Consider the following 18,102-nt stretch of genomic DNA (forward strand, 5'->3'; position numbering starts at 1 on the left):
TTTGCTGAATTTAGTTGAACTGCATTAACTATAATTCTAAAATTTGTTGAAAATTTAAGCATCTTGTACATCCATATCAATTATCCTTTTCTTTTCCATCAAAATTTATAAATGCATTATTCAGTACTTACACATATTTGTACATTATCTGTTGAAAATTATTAAACTGAAGTTTATTAAAATTAACTGCAATTCCATATTATTTAAACCTACCTCATTTCTAAGTGGTATAGCAAAGGTTCTCAAATTTTTTAGTAGTTATTTCTCACTTGGGGAACTTTATATAATTGCATATTCCTGGATCTGGCACTCAGAAATTATGATTTCATAGGTCTTAGCTGAATCTGAATTTTTAACAAGAGTCCCTAGGTGATCCCATGCAGGTTATCTGTATACCATTTTGCAAAATATTCTACAAGAGCAGTGTTTCAGAAACTTTAATGTGCACCCTGATGACCTGGGGTCCTTGTTAAAATGCAGATTCTGGTCAGGTAGTTCCAAGGCTAGGCCTGAGAATCTGCATTTCAACAAGCTTTCTGTTGATTCTGGTGCAGTAGATCCTCAAACCACATTTTGGGCAGTAAGGAAATAAAGAGAAATATGCTTCATGTTTTCCTAAGTTTGTGGATAGAGACTTATATCTGCTGCATAACGATTTTGATTTTTTATACATGTCAGTTAACTCCTAAACTAGATGTCACACTGCCTGAGGCCAGGAGGCAGACTAATTATACTTTTTCTCTGTTCCCCCATAGCTCCCACCTAAATGCCCAGCACCTTCCTAGCAGGCACTCAATAAGTGTTGATTGATTGCTGAAACTACTAGAGAACAGCTGTAGAGCAACATGAGATACATAATTATATGCAGTAAAACATCATTTTTAGAGAATGGGTTTGGATCAATGTCAAAACGAATTTTCAGGAAACATGAAATTGACAACATACATTACAAATTTTTTAAAATGTATCTTATATTCAATTAACTATTGTGATGAAACATGCCAATAAATCTCTGTTTTCCCCCATTACGAATAAAATGGATTATGCAAAAACTCAATACAAAGTTATAATTAAAAGTATGCTGGGACTTTCATGTCACTGGAAATTGGTATTTTTGTTACAATAGTGTGGTATAAAAACTAGAAACTCATTATGGTATAAACAGTATATGCCTGATGAGGGCCTACAGTATAAGAAAGTGATCTTAGTTGCAGATCCTAGCTTCAGACATAATTTAGTCAAGATAAGAAGTAATCCTGGAGAAATAAGACAAAATGGGTTTCATATTCTTGTGGCTAAGCTAAACTATGCACTTTGCAGCTCAGGAGGGTGCTTCTAGACTATACACTCATTCATTCTCTCAAGGACATTTATTGCACACTTGCTATGCTGGTGCTGTGTCAGTGATACATGCTGCCATCTCTGAGCCAACAGTCCAGTGCAAGATACAAGGGGACAGGCAATTAGAATACTGTTCACAATAGCTGAGATAGGACAGATATAAGCTTACAGAGGAGGCACCTGAAGCATCAGGAAAGGTTCCAGCAGGATGTGACATCCAAACTGAAATCTGAAACATTGAGGGTGAGCCAGAGACTAGACAAAGGGCAAGACGGGGAGTGACATGGAGAAAATGCTTTTCCTGCCAAGGAGCAGCGTGTGCAAAGACATGGAGATGATGAGGAGCTCAGTGGATTAGGGGGACTGGAACTAAACAGAAAGGACCATCTGTCTCTAGGGGTGAAGTGATGGGGGCTGGACGCTGGTCAGGAGTCAGGTCATAAAGTCTATTTAAATCATATTAAGGTTTGTACTTTATCTTGAATACTGTGTTTTAAATAAGAACAAAATGTTTTTTGTTGTTTGCTTTATTAAGTTCACTGTTGGGGAACCTTTGTGCCTAGGTGATAACATTCAGGCAGCTCTTACATTCTTGATGTTTATGGATGGGTCTATCTCCCCAATTAGACTGCGACCTCCTATAAAGCAGGGCTGTGTCTGCTTCAACTTGATATTAATCATGGAGCATGACATATACCAATAACAAATTGAATAAAGACCTTTACTTAACAAAATGAAGGGGTTTGTTGTTGTTGTTGTTGCTGCTGTTGTTTTGAGACGGAGTCTCGCTCTGTCACCCAGGCTGGAGTGCAGTGGCGTGATCTCAGTTTACTGCAACATTTGCCTCTTGGGTTCAAGCGATTCTCCTGCCTCAGCCTCCTGAGTAACTGGACTACAGGCACACACCAGCAGGCCTAGCAATTTTTTTGTTATTTTTAGTAGAGATAAAGTCTCACTATATTGGCCAGACTGGTCTCAAACTACTGACCTCAAATGATTCACCCTCCTGGGCCTCCCAAAGTGCTGTGATTACAGGTGTAAGCCACCATGCCTAGCCAAAATGCAGGTTTCTTAACAAAGGGACAGTACCTCCCATTACATCTATGTGGGTACAGAGAAAATAAGATTGGGGTTAGAAAATAGTAACAAGTTTTTCCTATAGCTGCAGGATGAAAAAATGTTGTTGAAGCCATTCTCTCTTGGGGGTGGCGGGGGTGGGGGTGGAGAATCATACTTGAGTCTGTGTAAACAATCTAAAGTAATTATGGTACAGCCAACCCCAAACAATGTCACACCCATCCTGCAAATCTAACTCAATTTCTCCTTTTGTCTGGCCTAGCAGGAAATTAACCAGACAAGTAGCTGGGATTTATTATAATAATACTTCTTAGCATTTATATAGTTCTATCTGGTTTCAATAGACTTTACACACATTAATTACTTAATCACAAAAGCCGTTGTGACATGGGGAAACAAATACGGTTATCCCCATTTCACAGATAAAGGAACTGAAAATGCAGAGTGGTTTGCTACAGATTGGTCTGCCAGTTAGCAGTAAACTCAGGATTAACTCCCAGAGGACCAGTACACAGTTCCTTAGCCCAAACTGCCTCAAGGCAAAAACTCTTCCTGAAGTCCTAAAAGAGAAAGGGTTCTGCATTACCATAAGAGAAAGCAAATAAAGTAGCCAAAATCATTCCCCTGTTTCTCCTTTTCCCCTCTGAGCACAGAAACAACTCCGTGTATTCTTGAGACAATACATTAACTTTGGTGCTGGATCCTGTGCACAAGTAACCTGTTCCCCAAGTATAAATAAACTTCTTTTGGCAGGTGCCTTCATTTCTTGAGGACACCAAGGTACAATTTCGCAGATTATTCTTGCTTCTGTGCTCTAAATAGTACCCTTGTGGCTTAGAAACTTGCCCACTGATAGGATCTTGCCCCAGGGATTATTTCTGTAACCACTGGGACCCCTGGGTGTTGGACACTAGAAGTTGCCCCTTCTCCCCTTTTAGGTCATTTGTTAACTGGGTATCGCCTACTCTATGATGTAGTGTTTGTTTCATAGTGGGCTTTGGAAGAAAAGCTCATTCTGGGCTCGGTTTACTGGCAAGCTTGGAGCAACTAGTTGGATACATTGGTATATATCACATACACAGCTACAGCTTGCAAATGCCGGGAAAACAATCAGGAGTTAAAAAGGCACTCCCAAATGGTGAGTTGCAAAAAGATATACATTCTAGATACCTGATAGGCAAGCTGGGAATATTAACTGCACTTTAGCCTCTTGAAGCCCTGGAGCATGGCCTCATTAAGCTTAGAGAACCCACAGAGTTGTAGCCAGGCACTTTTCTTGGTGTCCTTGGGCACTGCTAATTGAATACTTAACATTTTCCATCCCGTGGGTCATGGGAAATCATCAGGAAATTCCCAGAAATTCACTAGGTAGCAATTGTTAAATTACTCTGGGTAGCAAACTGTTAAAATATTTCTTGTGTATTTTCTTTTTTGTTATTTATTATGAGATTTCCTTACCTACAAATACTTTTCCATTAGAAGCACTTTCTCAGAATCTTCCCCCACCCTCACCCTTTCATAGCTCCACTTTTTTTCTTCAAGCCCCCTTTGCCACTGATTTGGAAAGACAGTTGGGAGTGAGAAAAATGTCAGAAGCAAGATTAGGCTGAGAAGTGAGCTCAGCCCCTGAAGCACACAACATAGAAGAAATTTTGGCAAAGGAATGAAAATATTCCTGCCTCCTTGGAAGAGATGAGAATACTAAAAGCTACCATGTACTAAGTATCAGGCATTTTTATGTCTTTACACACATTATCTTATTTAACTATACCCAACATTCAAAAAGGAGTAGAAGACAAAATAGAGAATTTTGCATTTTTTCAAAATAGATGTTTTCCATAAATGAAAAATATGCAGCTCTCTGGCTAGAACACATCGCGTTTTAGTGTTGGAAAGAACCTTAGAAATCATGCAGTCTAACCCCCCGTCATTTCAAAGATGGGGAGACGGGGGCTTAGAAAGGTCATAATGTCAGTGGAAAGCTAAGATCACGTTTTCTCAATCCCAGTCCAGATAGTAGAGTGGAAAACAAAAATGGACTTGGATCCAGTGTGCTGAGTACTTCCTAGTTTTGCTATATGCCAGTGCTGAGGGTAGTTGCTCAACCCTGCAAGGCTGTCCCTGTGCAGGAAGGAATTAAACAATATGCTTTCTGAAGTCACCTGCAGCTCTGAAGACTGTATACTATCTCTACTAGACTATACTACCTCTGATAATAGCAATCATCATGCTTAAAATCATACTGAAAACTAGAAAAACAATGGATTATGCACTTACTTGCACAAGTTTTTACTGTCTCCAACCCCATCAATGCTTTCAAATTCTTACTAGCAATGAAAGACCTATTTAAAAAAAAAAAGATTTTGCATAAAACATGTTATCCCAGAAGTTAAGACTACAGGATTCTCATAAAAAAATGGTCGTGTATCTTTGATGTACAGCTCATGTAAAATAAAATGTTTCAAAGTATGGGAAACTGATTTTTGGCTTTAATAACAAATACCAAGAATTCTTGCTGTAATAGGAAACTCCAGTTCTGAACTATACAGAGACTGAAACTGTAGTTCCAAGCAGTACAATCAAGTTTTTCAGAGAAACTCCCAGGGCTGTTTTGGAAAGCAGAGGATCCACAGGGGAAGCTTGGGCATGTCCCAGGCAAAGTCTGCTGGTTGTTGTCCTGGGTTCACCACAGTGCCCTCCACATCGCTCTGCAGTTGTGGTGTGGCTTCTCACTCCAGCACAAGGATGTCCATGGGTCTGAAGACAGTGGCAAAGCCTGAACTTTAACTAAATGCAGTCCACCATCAACAACCCCATCTATACCATTTGAGGAATTACATGAGGTCATTTGTTTTCATTGCCACCACAATTTTAGACATTAATAAAATATGCATCCATCTTCTGTTTATTGCCAGTAACTTAAAAAATCCAGTGTATATACTTGACACTCTACTAAATTCGTGATTTAAATTCAAATGCCACACTGAATAAAACCAAATGATTAGTGGTTTAAACTTCCTGACAAAAAGTTGAGCATTTTTTTCAAAAGATGTATTTGGTATTAGAGAGACATGAGAGAAACATCACCATGTCAGAAACGGTGGTTCATTGGTGAACATATATGTGTTTGTTATGTTGAGAGTGGTGTGTTCTTTGATAATTTTTACTATGAAATATTTCAGGCAGTTTTAAATGTTGGCACTAAAAATAAAGTAGTGGGCACTGAACAGATGGGTTGAATTAAGAACAGGTTTAATGCCAAGTTCAGTCATGTCTGAATGTTGAAAAGAGGTATTCATTTAAAGCCTTGTTATTATTTTTTAGAAAAAAAAACAGTAAATTTTTTCCTCCCCCTTCTTTCCTTTTTGACAACAAAAGTCATTTAAATAACTGTGATATACACAGTCTAAAGGAGTCTTAGAAAATGTAAAATGAAATAGCTTTCTCTATAAGCAAATAGGGAGTTGAAAATAAATCTAAAAGGAGAAAAAGTGTTTTAGTAAAAATGAACAATTGTTTTTAAGCTTGAAATCTAATAGAATATTATGAAGACTAGTTTTGAGCCCTAAATGATTATTTTTAGGGGTAAATTTAATTTTAATGAACAATGGCATCTACTTTTAGGAGAAACTGTATTGAAGCCAAAATGATGTATTTAAGCATCAAATAACTATTGCAAAATAAAAGTGTTAGTTAATTGTAATGAATCAGAAACATATGTTTTAGCTCTCCCTTAAATATAACAGCTCTGCAAATTTTTAAAAATGTTCTTCATAAATATGATTTGCATCAGGACAAACCTCAAGTATTTGAAAGTAGTTAAAGCTGTTTGACAAACTTAGAATTGACTGGACAAACTGAAAATTAGAATGTATATTGGAAAGGAGAAGAGGCATTGTTGTATCTGTTTGCACAGGAAGAATAAAAAACCAGTGGTCTGTTTAAAAGGTGCATTGCTGTCTAATCAAAAGATTTTGGTTCTGATATTAATTGTCCAAACAAGCCAATCTCTGTGGGTCTTACTTCTGCTCATCAGTACACCTGATGGGTGAAATGATATCCTGGTCTCTTTCAGATGGAAATTTCTGAAATACAGCTGAACAAATGAGATAACATATATGGAAGCAATCTATAGAACATATAACATGAGACTACTATTAAAAACACATATGTTTCTTGGTAATGTAATTTCCTTAAGCACAGAAATCATTTAGTTATGTACTTAATAGTACTTAGTACAGTGGAAGTCAACAAATAGCTAATCAATAAAGGTTACTCTATGAATAAGTGTATTTCCTTCAAAATAAAAAATAAATGCATAACTATGTAGTCATATATAAATACTAAATACGTACAATAACAGTTTTGCATTTGAAATAACTTCTACAGCTATTATTTCTGTAGGTGAATAAGCAAATGGAGTGGTGACTGTGCCAGCATCTTAAAAGACATATGTACCTTCTTAGCTGTCTTGCTTTTGTAAGACAATACGTGAGGGATTGACTTTGTGCTGCCCTGGAAAGAGTATTAAGGTATGAGTTTGATTCCTTCTTTTCCTGTGCAGACTAGATGAGAAGCTTAGCTTCTTCATGTTTCTCCTTATATCATAGACGGTGTCACTCCAGAGGGGACCATACGTTCATCAGCCTGGAAAATCCCTTAAAGACTTTCCCAGGCCAATCAATACCATTTCTAAGCATAATTGGTTGCTTATGAAGCTGCTCATCCACAAGCTATTAGTGTCAGAGACGTTCTACTCTGTCTCTTTGTATCTTCATGCCATCAAAAACAGAACCTTTTACTAAACTATAATTTTGAGCTCATGTCTGTCCACTTTCTGAGATTATCAGATAACTTTGGCAGAAAGGAGATAGAAACTTCCTGCTTCAGACAAAATTTGCCATATAAAAAGCTACTTTCTTACTTGCTGGTACCCTTCCCTGGCATCAATACGCATGAACTGGATTTCAGTGCTTGCTCTCTCAGGATTTTCAACCCTGTAGCCTGACTCAACTAGTTCCTCATGCCACATGCTTTTAGCTTGAACTCTTTTTTGAGAACCAGTGCTAACTTACTCCAGCTTCCTCTTAATCCCAAGGTCACACATTGCCCCAATCTGATTAACAATGCTCCACATATATGTCCTGAGTGTTACACACTCTGTAAATAGATGCATCACTGCATAAACTACAGCAATATATACATCAAGAAACTGGATCATGCAGATATAACCCTTTTAAAAATGTCACAGAAATTTAGAATTATTATAAATAAAACTGTCCCTAAATAAGGTAGATACCTAATTTTTAAACCACTTGGGGTTTAAATATTTCTTGTCATTTCCATTTGGGGACATACATGAAGTTCCAGACAAAGAGGAAAACTAGATGCTCAGCAAGTGGGTGGGTGCAGACTTAATTCATAATGATGGGAATGGCAGAAAGAACACTTGAAAATATTAAAAGTAGAACCAGTTTCAAGGGATAGGTTTCTTCTTAGTATGCATTACAGCATTGCTTGTAGTAACAAAATGCTTGGACATAACAAATGTCCAACAATACGAGGTTGCTTAAGTAAATTACAGTAAGATTATAACGTGCTACTAAAACTGAAGCAGCTGAAGAACAATATCATGGAAAGATAATCACAACATTTTGGTGAGTCAAAATAAAATCAGGTTGTGAAAAAGTATATTTTGATGCTTTATACTTCATATTATATATTTTAAAATTGATCCCACACATACATTGAAAAGATACCGGAAGGATATTAAGCAAAATACGAATGGGATTTATCTGAGATTGTGAGGATTTTTATATCCTTGTTTTTGCACTTTTGCATTTTTAATTTTTTAACAAAAAATGTATCTCTTACGATTTTAAAAAAGGAGTGAAAGAATACTTTTTTTCCTGATTTTTGGAGAGGGGCGGTAAGAAAGGTTTAATTCCCTTCATAGTTGTGTAATACTGGTCTTCACAATTCTGCCATGCTTATTCAACACCAGTCAAATGTAGTATTTGGCTCTACAGATAACTATGAAAGTCTTGAGTCGAGTTAGGTACAAACTGTCAGTGCAAGTTTCATATTGAACTAGCTGTGCCTATTAGAGATAAAAACCTCTTCCCCTGACACATATGAGCACACTCCAGTTCTGCTTTGGATACCTGGCTGTGTTTTTCCTGTTGAGGATTGCACATGTTTAGCAAATATAATCCATAAACCATTCTTGGCTTCCAATGTGTTCATTTCTCTTTGTAAGTCTTGATACTCCAGGGAGGTCTCCATTGAGATGGTCTGTATCTCTGCATACTGGCCGCTCGTGAATCCAGCTCTTGTTATCTGACGCAGTTGTGAATTTAGACCCAACTGTAAATGTCAAGTGCATTCATTATCTCTAGTGCCCCAATGTACCTGAAGTGCCAGCTGGAAGTCCTGCCTTCTGTGCCAGACTCTAGCTGCAAGAGGGACTACAAGAAATAAGGTCAAAACTGTGGAACCCTGATATGTGTTTGGCAGGGACATGCTCTTCTAGGAATAACTTACTCACTCTGATACTGAGCCACAGTGTTCACAGCCTAACTGAGGCTACATTTGGGTGACATATAAGCTTGTACTAGATGGGTATAAATGAACACTAAAATACTGTATCGTATAATTTATCCAATGCATTAACAACCCCCACTATTATCATCCACCTTCTATGTCCTGATACACACAAAGGGCAAATTTTCAACTGATTGTGATGTCCACTTAGTAAGCCAAAAGAAAACACAATGTAGCATCTCCAAGGATGAATACAAAATTACTGTAAAAGCTGTGAAAGAGAAAATAATTATAAAAATGGTTGCAGCACAGAGTAGTTAGACCAGATACTTATGGGTCATAAACCTGTAAACATTTTAACATTGTCCTTAAAACTATGACTTAAATTTTGATGGCTCTGGAAAGGATACTGTGTGCCAAAGTATATTTGTGCATGCCCTAGTTAAAAATCATAATATAAAAATGAGGCACCTAAAATCTTCAATTGTTAAACTTTTAAGTCTATTGAATAAAGAGATTAAAGAAACCCACTCGGTAGTTACTCATCAGAATTCCCAGGCACTTTGGTTCCCTGTAAAGTCTTTACACTAATTTTTATCATGGTGTAAAATCTACTTTCGCTACAAGTGAGTACACATATTGCCATAGAGATGCTGTTGGATGAATGTGAGATTGAGAGGCTCTTATGTCCAGGCATAGGGAGACACATCAGTGGGGTTGCAAGTAAGAGGTTCAACATGTGGGCTAACCAGACTCAAACCTGTAAGACTTGTTTATTGGAACATATAAGAAGATAACTCAGCTTCTCAAGTACATAAGAGTGAGGTCAAGTCAAGAAACAATTCCACTTATGCAGGACATCACAGCAGTACTGATGGCCCACCACATTCAGTGATGTGATAGCTTGGTGTATTAGTTCATTTTCTTGCTGCTGATAAAGACATACTCGAAACTGGGAACAAAAAGAGGCTTAATTGCACTTACAGTTCCACATGACTGGGGAGGTGTCAGAATCATGGCAGGAGGTGAAAGGCACTTTTTATATGGTGGTGGCAAGAGATAAATGAGGAAGAAGCAAACCCCTGGTAAACTTATTAGCTCGTGAGATTTATTCACTATCACAAGAATAGCATGGGAAAGACTGGCACTCATGATTCAATTACCTCCCCCTGAGCCCCTCCCACAACATGTGGGAATTCTGGGAGATAAAATTCAAGTTGAGATTTGGGTGGGGACACAGCCAAACCATATCATTCTGCCCCTGGCCCCTTCAAATCTCATGTCTTCACATTTCAAAACTAATCATGCCTTCCCAACAGTCCCCCAAAATCTTAACTCATTTCAGCATTAACCTAAAAATCGAATCCAAAGTCTCATCTGAGACAAGGCAAGTCGCTTCAGCCTATGAGGCTGTGAAATCAAAAGTAAGCTAGTTAATTCCTAGATACAATGGAGGTATAGGTATTGGGTAAATACAGCCATTCCGAAAGAGAGATAGGCCAAAACAAAGGGGTTATAAGGCCCATGGAAGTCTGACATTCAGTGAGGCAGTCAAATTTTGAAGCTCCAAAATGATCTCCTTTGACTCTAGGTCTCATATTCAAATCACACTGATGCAAGAGGTGGGTTCTCATGGTCTTGGGCAGCTCTGCCCCTATGGCTTTGTAGGGTTCAGCCCTCACCCAGCTGCTTTCACAGGCTGGCATTGAGTGTCAGCAGCTTTTCCAGCCACACAGTGCAAGTTGTCAGTGGATCCTCCATTCTGGGGTCTGAAGGATGGTGGCCCTCTTCTCATAGTTCCACTAGCCAATGCACACTAGGAACTGTGTGTGGGGGCTCTGACCTTACATTTTCCTTCTTTCTGGATTGCCCTAGCAAAGGGTCTCCATAAGGGCCCTGCCCCTGCCACAAACTTTTGCCTGGGCATCCATATATTTTCTGAAATCCAGTCAGAGGTTCCCAAACCTCAATTCTTGACTTCTGTGCAACCTAAGGCTCAACACCACATGGAAGCTGTCAAGGCTTGGGGCTTCCACCTCTGAAGCCACAACCAAAGCTCTACGTTGGCCCCTTCAGCCATGACTGGAATGGCTGGGACATAGGGCACCAACCCCCTAGGCTGCACACAGCACAAGGACCCTGGGCCTGGCCCATGAAACCACTTTCTCCTCCTGGGCCTCTGGGCCTGTGGTGGGAGGGGCTGGCATGAAGGTCTCTAATATGGCCTGGAGACATTTTCCCTATGGTCTTGAGGGTTAACATTAGGCTCCTTGCTACTTACGCAAATTTCTGCAGCTGGCTTGAATTTCTCCTAAAAAACTTCTGCTGCATTGTTAGGCTGCAAAGTTTCTGAACTTTTATGCTCTGTTTTCCTTTTAAAACAGAATGCTTTTAACAGCACCCAGGTCACCTTTTGAATGCTTTGCTGCTTAGAAATTTCTTCTGCCAGATACCCTAAATTATCTCTCTCAAGTGCAAAGTTCCACAAATCTCAAGGGCAGGGGCAAAATGCCACCACTCTCTTTGCTAAAACATAACAAAAGTCACCTTTACTCCAGTTCCCAATAAGTCCCTCATCTCCATTGAACACCACCTCAGCCTGGACCTCATGGTTCATATCAACATTTTTGTCAAAGCCATTCAACAAGTCTTGAAGAGATTCCAAGCTTTCCCACATGTTCCTGTCTTCTGCTGAGCCCTGAAAACTGTTCCAATCTCTGCCTGTTACCCAGTTCCAAAGTTGCTTCCACATTTTCAGGTATCTTTTCAGCAATGGCCCACTCTACTGGTACCAACTTACTGTATTAGTCTGTTTTCACACTGCTGATAAAGACATAATCAAAACTGTGGACAAAAAGAGGTTTAATTGGACTTACAGTTCCACACTGGGGAGGCCTCAAAATCATGGTGAGGGATGAAAGGCACTTCTTACATGGTGGCAGCAAGAGAAAAATGAGGAAGAAGCACAAGTGGAAACCCCTGATAAACCCATCAGAACTTGTGAGACTTATTCACTATCACGAGAATAGCTCGGGAAATACTGGCCCCCATGATTCAATTACCTCCCCCTGGGCCCTTCCCACAACATGGGGGAATTCTGGGAGATATAATTCAAGTTGAGATTTGGGTGGAGACACAGCCAAATCATATCACTTCAGATGCTTTCTTAGATTATGTGAATCACTGTTATACTACAATAATTATTTTGTTATTGTGGGTGACTTTTTGATGCTATCTTGAGTTTTTCTTAATTCTTTTGAATATGTTTCCAGAAATTCTAGCTTTGACAATGTGCTACAAAGTGCAGCAGGCTGAAGTCAGTGGAAGCTGGGCAGCAAAGCTTACTTCCCATAGCCTCTGGCCTCGTGATGTCACAGGATCCTTAGGGTATTGCTTTTCCAGCCAGAAACCTCTGTGGCTAGCAGCACCTTTGCCCAAGTTTTGCTCCGGCCCACTGGCCTTGTTCTGCCCACTCAGTCTGGTAGGCTGTGCTCAGGAGTGCTAATGGCCTGGATCCCACTCCTGCCAAGGGTGAGCTAGGCACAGAGACATGAGGGACGTGTAAGTAAGCATGGGGTCCGGCCACTGTGCACAGCCAGGCATGCCAGCTATGGCAAGGTGGGCAGCTCCAGGCACTGGCAGAGGCACCGTTTCTATGTGAGGCTGCAGTTGGACCAGGTATACTGCAAGCAGCTTCCACTGCAGGCACTGCAGAAGTTCGTAGACTGCAGGAACTGGAGAGCCCCAAAGAGGCTGTCACAGCCCTGGCTTGGGGATCCACTAGGTCTGGGTTCCCCAAGGGGTCACAGCTCTTCTCTCTTCATCATCCACGATGTGGTGAGCAGGGGCCGTGTTTCAGCCCTGTCTGTGTTGCAGCTCTTTCAGGCCTGCCATTCGGGGGGCCCTAAGTTCTTGTCCCATGTCCAGGAAGAATGAGTTATATGGACAACTGGAGGGTAAGCAAGGTGGAGAGGAGCTTCATTGAGCAACAGAGCAGCTCTTAGGAGACCTGAAGTGGGTAGCTCCTTTCCGCAGGTGGCTCATCCCAGTGAGTGTCCAGCTCTCAGCAGAGAGGAGACCGATAGTAGTTAGCTCCTATCTGTTGGCAGGTTGTCCCCACGAGTGGGGGTTACCCTAAGTGGGTAGTTCCTTCCCGCAGCTGATAGCCCTGACATCTGTGTGAACCTGGATGAGTCTGGGTTTTGCATGGGCTCAGAAGGGAGGGAGTGTGTGTTGATTGGTCCACAGGTGGCCATGGGCAGTCCAGAAAAAGCACCATAAGCTCTTACTCTGAACTTAGATGCCATCTGGAACTGGCAGCCTGGCCCTCAGGCTTCAGGCAGTCAGTGGCTTGAGGGTGGGGTTTCACCAGGCATCCACCCTTTCTATCCAGGAACCTGTCTGCCTCCCACTGTCAACGTGTGTTCCATGGTGCCTAGGCTGTTTGTGCTGAGGAGCACCTGCAGGCCCACTGCTGAGCTGCCCTCACCCTGTACCTGGTCTCCCTCTCACACTCATGGATGCCCAGAAGGGGCCAAGATGGCAGGGGGTATGTGCGGGGGCGGGGAGCGGGTAGTGTGTTGGCGCTGCCCCAAGTGTTTACACACCAGGTTGTGACAGCACCCAGACTTGGCCATAACTTTGCTCAAAATCAGATCAGGTACCAGGAGAAGCCAGGGAGCAGGAGTAGAACCTTCGAATCCTTCAGGGGCAGGGTGGCTTTCTGGGCCCCTGAGAGCACAGGGATGCCCAGGTCGGGTGCTGCAGCTAGGAGGCTGCAACTGCCCCTGAGAGTGCAGGGATCCTGCCCTGCTATATCAGTGGGAGATGGGGCTGCTGTCTGTTCCCAACTCCCAGCAGCCCTGTGGAGCATAACCCCAGCTGTGGCTTCCCAGATGCACCTGGCATCTTTGCAGGGGTCACTCCAGATGGGCCGCTGCTGCCATCAGTGAGTGTGCTGTCAAGGCATATGTTGCCATGCTTTTCAGAGGCTTCTTGAGTGACAGGCACACTGCTGCTTAAACATAAGTCTTTCACCCAGATAAAGACATGTGCAAGCACTTTCTGCCATTTGTCACTTCTCTGCAACAGTCCTCCCTACACACACACACACACACACACTCTCTCTCTCTCTCTCTCTCCAAATTGAAGAATCTCTATATTTTTTCTGCAAAAAGTTTTAATATTCACTTGTAAGAACTCCTTTATTAGTCTACATAAATTACTAAAACAAAATACTAGCTTTTGAATTTGATTTCTCTGTTCTTCATTCTAAATGTGTTTAAACAGGGGTGACAGAACTCTTGAAATAACACCTGCAAATATAGTCTTCAATACATCACTGACCAACATGGCCCATGAACACATTTTCAAAGACTTCTTTACAGTATTCAGGACCCAAATATCTGTACTTAGTATACTCATACTTTATTCAGAAATGGAATTTTAGCAATGTCTCCTCACAAACCAAAATCGAATACTTTTCATCCCCTTCTCTTGAAGTAGAATTACAAATAAAGACCTCACATAATGTGTCAGGAATAGCTTGAAATTTATGTCATTGAAATTTAAACATCTATACTTTCAGATTATTTTTGTTTCCCAAATCATCATGTTATTTCCCCCCTTCTTTGCACAAACAGCCTTTAATCTTTGCCCCAAATTCAGTCCCTGGTTGTCTTTTTTCTCCCCTTATACTGAAGCTACTGCTTAGAAAGTATTGAATATATCTGACATTTAAACTCCTCCAATATACTGCCATATATGTTTCCTCCACCAGGAGCCTAGAGGTTTGTGGTGAAATACAGCTTGAGGTGTAGAAATTATTGTAAAGGAAAGTAAGTCGTTTCTCTCTTTTTTTTTTTTTTTTTTGCAAGAAACAGTTGATCTATCTGTAAAAAGACTATGCAAGCTATTTTCTTCTCTATAATTTTTGAACCTGTTTAATGTAAAGGACCCTCAGAGGAGATGACCCATTAGGCTGTTTTGCTAAGACAAAGGCCATTGTTTTCATAGCCCAGATAGTTGATGATTTTAACCCATATCAAATTCAGGTCTGTTTGAACAGACTTCATTTGGGCAAGTTTTAAGAGTCCGTTACAGTGGGTTCAGGATTATACAGCTTTATAAAAATCCTGTAGCAAAGAGGGACCTTAGAGATTACCTAGCATGCTTGATTTTATAAGTGAGGAGAGGAAAATACAGAAAAGGTAAAGGGACAGCTTAGGATCATAAAGCCATTTTGGGTAGAGCAAGAACTAAAATCCAGACAATTTCACCCCTAGCTTAGAGTTTATTTCATATAATGAGTGCATTACATATAGCTAGGTCTGCACCCTTAGTCTTATGCTAACTAACTCTGCAAAATAAAATGCCAAGAGAAGTGGGAAATGGAGAAACAAAAGTGGAGGCACAACTTTTAGAGAGCTAGAAAGAAAGAAATAAAATTTTCCAGATTCCTCTGTGAAACATACAGGTCATGAGTTAGTTATTGTTTTTTTGTAAATTGCCAGATAGAAAATATTTTTGGCTTTGCGGACCATATGGTCTCCATCACAATGACTTTTTTTTTTTTTAAATATACAAAAGCATCTCTAGATGATGCACAAATAAATGGGTGTGATTATTTTCTAATAACTTGATTTACTAAAACAGGCAGTAAATCAGAATTTGCCAACCTTCAAAATACATCCTTGTGGCTCCAATGAGAAGAGAGGGAGGAACAAAAAAAGCAAGGAACTTGAAAGGAACTCAAGTTATGTTTACCTCAAAGGGTTGTTCTGAGGATTAAATGAGTTAACACACATAAAATACTCAGAGCAATCCTTGGCATCTAATAAGTGATAAAATGATGGCTGTTAGTTTTATTGCTTTTGTCAATTTGGGGTGGTGGTGGCTACACCTACACAAATGCCTATGGGATTATCTGACATTTTCCAGGATAAAACAGGAAAGGGAAGAAGCTACCAAGGCCCACATTCTCCTTACACCCATTACTAGAACTATTTCACATTCAAAATTATTAGGCCCACTCCCTCATTCGATTTAATTTCAACATCAGTAAAATTTTCCCCGTTGGCAGAGGTAATAAATCAAAGCTTTCTGAAAGGAAGGAGGAATTTATCAGTACACAGATCCAATTGGCAAAATTTTTGCTAATTTGTTATGATAATTCTGAAATATTTAGCAAGTTGACATGTTAAGTACTAAATGGGAATGCATTCACTTAGAAAAGTCTATTCTGTCAACAGACAGTTGTTCTCTGTATTCTTAATTTATTCAATATAAGAAATAGATTAATCATCTAATTGACTAGGTCTTAGTATATTCAAAACTATGACCTATGACCTGAAAGTCCATTTATTCAACAAACATATTGAATATTCTCCATGTGCCTGATGCTACTCTAGATGCTGGAGAGAAAACAGTAAAAAGTAAAAAAGAAATTTCTGACTCACAAAATTTACATTATGACTATAGAAAAATAATAATAGACCCCATTAAATACCTTAGCGAATATCTACTCAATGGAAGTTAAAGATTAACAGAAGGAAAAGAATAAAAGTAAATGGACAACTCTTGCTTTTCAAATCTCTTTTCCTCTTTTATTCTCTCTTCTTTCTTCTTTTCCTCCTTGCTTCCTACACTTGCCCTTCCACTCCTCCTTTCCACTTCATCTCATCCTCTTCTTCATGCATCTCCTCTTTCCTCTTCTTTATCGTATCTTTTTTGTTCCTTCTTTTTCTTTCTTTTTTATTGAACTACTGCCATTTCTTTAGTCAGCAGTCACATTGGCATGAACATTTTAATTTAAATTAGCATTTTTAAAGTTTTCTAATTTCTGATCAATGAAACTTTTTATTTTTTAATGAAGCATTTCAAAAACACTACCCTTTCTTATGCTGTTTTCAAGATAAAATAGCTAATGTATTCTAAGACCTTCTGTCTTATTTTCTAATTGTACACTTTTCTTCCAAAAAAGTCCTTTTTTCTTTCCAAGTGAAATTGCTAAGATCAAAGTTCACTTTTAGATCAAAGCTAAAAGAATGAGTGAATTCTTTTTCCTTGTATGTATGAGCCTATTTAAAGTCAGAATCTTAGACTTGAAATCTTAAATATTACCCTTTCTTGGCTAATTCTATTGATTGAAAATTCAAATACAGTAGAAATTAATATTTTGGGCCATCTTAAGGATGAATGGGTAGTTCGAGTAAATGATCTTTAAGTTAAGGTGGGGTGATATTTTAAATTTTATTTTATGATATTTTAAGTTCTGAGGTACATGTGCAGTATGTGCAGGTTTGTTACATAGGTATACATGTGCCATGGTGGTTTGCTGCACCCATAAACACATCATCTACTTTAGGTATTTCTCCTAATGTTATTCCTCCCCTAGCCCCCCACCCCCAGACAGATCCCAGTGTGTGGGATGATATGTTTTAATAGGGGAATTCATAACACAGTTTCTTTAGAAGGCAGTTAGTTTTTGTCAGACAACTTGTCAGACATGTGATTTCACATCCCAGACATCTGTCAGAAGACTTGGTTTCACATCCCACATCCAACTTTTACAAGTGTGTGACATTGAGCCATTCTATTAAACTCTTGGAACCTCAGTTTTCTCATCTGTAAACCAGTTATGACAATACCTATCCCACAGATTTGTTGAGAGACAAGTGTATATATGTATATTAGTCTGTTTTCATGCTCTGATAAAGACATACTGGAGACTGGAAAGAAAAAGAGGTTTAATGGACTTAAAGTTCCACACAGCTGGGGAGACCTTACAATCATGGCAGAAGGCAAGGAAGAGCAAGTCACGTCTTACGTGGATGGCAGCAGGCCAAGAGACAGAGAGCTTGTGCAGGGGAACTCCTCTTTATAAAACCATCTGATCTCGTGAGACTTATTCACTATCACAGGAACAGCACAAGAAAGACTCACCCCCATGATTCAATCACCTCCCACTGGGTTCCTCCCATGACACATAGGAATTGTGGGAGTTACAATTCAAGATGAGATTTAGGGGAGACACAGACAAACCATATCAGTCTGATACCTTGTTCTGTGTAGGGTATAAATTTTCAGTAAATGAAAATTTGTATTAATTGTAGTATTTATACTGTGTTCCATTCATAATGC

This window comes from Macaca thibetana, chromosome 11 (assembly GCF_024542745.1).
Source record: "Macaca thibetana thibetana isolate TM-01 chromosome 11, ASM2454274v1, whole genome shotgun sequence".
NCBI lineage: Eukaryota > Metazoa > Chordata > Mammalia > Primates > Cercopithecidae > Macaca > Macaca thibetana.